Source organism: Alexandromys fortis, unplaced genomic scaffold, assembly GCF_014885135.2.
Source record: "Alexandromys fortis isolate MF-2015 unplaced genomic scaffold, M_Fortis_MF-2015_v1.1 scaffold_15, whole genome shotgun sequence".
Lineage (NCBI taxonomy): Eukaryota > Metazoa > Chordata > Mammalia > Rodentia > Cricetidae > Alexandromys > Alexandromys fortis.
The window spans coordinates 1,183,714-1,187,515 of record NW_026067911.1 but is presented as its reverse complement, the minus strand read 5'-3'; positions in this window follow the sequence as shown (position 1 = coordinate 1,187,515).

The window sequence follows — 3,802 nt, the reverse complement described above, 5'->3', positions numbered from 1 at the left end:
CTTGTAGTCACATTAAGTATGTTTTCAAGGTCAAACAAAGATGTATTTTAGATAGGTCATCTTCAGTACTTCAGAGATCTACAGAATATGGCATTTAAGATGTTTTAATTATATATATACATATATATATGTATATATATGATAATGAGACTTGTCTGCTCCTAGAAGCACCAATGTACTTCAGAGAAGATAATGGACACTGAAGAAACACCACAAAGAGTTTACTTTCTTTGGGGCAAAAGTAAGCTACTGAGCAAGAAAATGCCCTTGCTTCTACTGCTGACAATATGCTGTCCTAATTGGACACAAAAGAAAGTGATTGTCAGAGTCAAACATTGTCAAGACAAGGAGTGACAGCCCTTCAGAACATCCTGCTTCACGTTGGATAGGATGGATGCCCCAACATTGCAGAAGAACTTGGGGTGACTGTCCAGGCAGCCAGCTATTTCTGTCATTTCTCACATTTTTTGGAAATTACTTGCCCGTGCTTCCTGCTTACTCAGTTACTATTATTTTACTATTATTTTCCTCTTGGGTCTCTGAGGGAGTTGAAGATTAGATAGTTATAGTTTTCCTTGTATTCCAGATGCAGAAAGCAAGTCATAATAGAAAGTAAGTTAGGTATAAAACTTTGGACTCATCACGATAGGATAGATACAGAGTATTTTCTCTGAATTTGTCAAATATAAATGGACTATACATTGTTGATATATTTATTGCCTGTATATATTGTATATAGTTATTGTGCTTATTGTATATAATTTTTCTTATATTAGTTATAAATTATTATTTTAGACAAAAAGGGAGATATAGTGATATTTCATTTGCATTTTAATAAACAAAGCTTGCCTGAAGACCAGAATGCAAAGCAGCCACAGTAGTCAGCCATACAGGCCAGGCAGTGATGGCACACACCTTAAATCCCAAAAGCCGTACTAATTATCTATAGAGGCCTGGCGGTGGTGGTGCATGATTTTAATCCCAGCACTAGAGAGAAAGGAATATAAGGTGGGATGAGACAGAAAATTGCTCTTTTTAAGTCTGAAGATTTCATAGAGGTAAGAGCTTTCTATGTGACTTGGCTGCTTTGCTTCTCTGATCTTCAGGTTGGACCCCAATATCTATCTCTGGGTTTTTATTATTTGTGCCACACTCTGAAACTCATTGCTACGCCCCCAGAACATTGCAAGTTATTCCTGCTATTCAATTGCATCCCTACACCCTTTTACTGTCTTCCCTATTCCACCCTTTGCAGACTCTGTAACCACTATTCTATATTCTACTTCTGAGATATGAAGGCTTTTAGCAGACATGAGATGTGTCCTATTGCTACACATGACATGAATTTATTCTTTTAAAGGCAGAGTAATGTTCTACTTATTCAAAGATACATACACCACATTTTCTTTATCCATTCACTCACTGGTAGACAGTTAGATGCCACATCTTAACTCTGCGAACGCTGACTGCTACAGACCCTATGTGAGTTCAGATGTTTGTAATATACACACTGACTTCCTTTCCTTGAGAGATCTGCTTAGAGGTGGAGTTGCTGGGTCATGTGACAGTTCTATTTCTAGTTTTAAAAGGAATTTCCACACTTAGCTTGCCAACTTCTAAGCATCCTCTAATGACTTGGCTCATTCTCATCATACACAAGCCAGGTGGAGTACTGTATACCTGTAATCCCAGCACCCAGGAGATTGATGCAGGAGGATTGCTGTAAGTTTGAGGTCACATGGGATGATGCGGAGACCTTATTTAAAAGAAAGGGAGGAAATATACGGTCTTTTGTACCCCTGTGCTTTCCCATCTCTCTCCTGTCCCCTTGAGCTCCATGTGCAACTGGGTCACATGTGACCTTGTCTTAAAGCGGCCTTGTCCTGCTGGAAGTTGGGGTCACTTGGTTAAACTGAGAGAGGGACATCATCCTTTAGTTGCTTACTATTGGAGTGACCAGTTTAACAGTTTAATCATGATAACTCTTCAGCTTAATGGCTGTCTTCTGTCCAGACTTCTGCCCTACACAACTGTCACCTTGATTCTGTGTTAATAGAAGCAGGTCCAGAACATAAGGACTCTAACTCAGTGCTCACAGGGAACTGTCGCTCCAAAGGAACATGGCATTTCCATTCTGCAGGGTGTGACTGAATTATACGTGTGTGTGTGTGTGTGTGTGTGTGTGTGTGCGCGTTTAACCACTTTCTTCATTCTCAACTTTAAGCATCACCTAGTGATTTCAAGTCACCAAGTGGTCTGGAATTCCAGGGCAGTTAGCAAGGAGTGTGACTATCATGCCTTTACCAGAAGGTTTTCACTCCCCCTTTTGAGGGTCATGAACTTTCTGTGTAAACTGCAAGGCCTTGCTATATTAAGACATGAGGAGGAAGGTAAATATTCAGGTTATAGATCCAGTCTAGGGCATGTATGTTGTTGGATATTTGTACACTGTGTGAAGATGCATTGCTGTGATTTGTGTAATAAAATGTTGAATGGCCAATAGCTAGGCAGGAGGTATAGGCGGGATTTCCAGGGAGAGAAAGTAAGAGAAGGAAAAATCTAGGTGTTCGGGAGAGGAAACAGGAAGTGCAAGATGGAAGAGAGGTAGCATCAGGTGATAGAGCATAGATTAACAAAAATGGGTTAATTTAAAGTTATAAGAGCTAGTTAGGAATAAACCTAAACTATAGGCTGAGCTTTCATAATTAACAAGAAATCTCCATGCCATTATTTGGGAGCTGTCTGGTGGGACAGAGAAAGATTCACTATACATATAATTCAGCGCACTTGGTCAAAGCACACTAGTTCTTAAGGCCAGCTTCAGGTAACCCTACCTGTGTACTCTTGTGTTTTTCCAGAGAGTGGCTGTGGACTGTGGCAGGAAAATCTTAGCATCTGCCCTCGGGGAGCCTGTACAAGAATGGTTAGCTAGTCCCGTGAGTAAGAGGCGCCTCCTCGAATCAGCTGCGGTGCAGAAAGAATTGTAAACATGTTGTTCATACTTAGGCTTCAGTCATGCGAAGGTAAATCAGCTGCATACATTAGGCTGTGTGCAAACAAGAGTGTTGAGTAATCAGACTAGAAATTCAGCCAGGCTAAGTGTGAGCCTTCAGCAGAAGTGTCATGGCAGCCCCACAGGTCAGCTCTAGGCAGAACGGCAAAAAGGCCAAAGCAACAGCTGGGCCAAGTCATGTTTGTAAAAGCTACATTGATGTCCTTGTCTCCAGAGCCTTGGAAGGTGAGGTTGGGTCTTTCTGAGATGAATAAGTTAAGGAGAGATGATGATGATGCTTTTGTTGTTGAGACATGATCTCTCTATGTATCCTATCCTGGAACTCACGATGTAGAAAGACTAGGCTGGCCTTGAACTCACAGAGAACTAACTGCCTGCCCCCACATCCCAGTGCTGCAATTAAAGATGTGTGCTACTGTGCTCAGTCCTAAAGACAGATACTGACCTGCAGGACTGACACCTTCCCAAGAAGTGGTCTATGGACCTGGAAGGCCATGTGAAGACACAGAAGACAGCTATCTGCAAGCCAAGAGAGAGGCTTTAGCAGGACGAGGCTATAAATGCCACTATCTGGAGCTTCCGGTTTTGAGAACTAAGAATATTGGGTATAAATGAATAGCAATAAAGAGAAGTGAGAAAGTAAGTTTCTATTTTGTTGGTTCCCTTGCCTTGGGTGCTTTGTTACTGTAGCTCTAGAAGACAAGGGCAAATTTGTTTTTTGTTGTTGTTTTTGTTTTAACCACTTTTCCTTTTCATTCTTTTGCTTTTTTTTTTTTTTTTTTTTTTTTT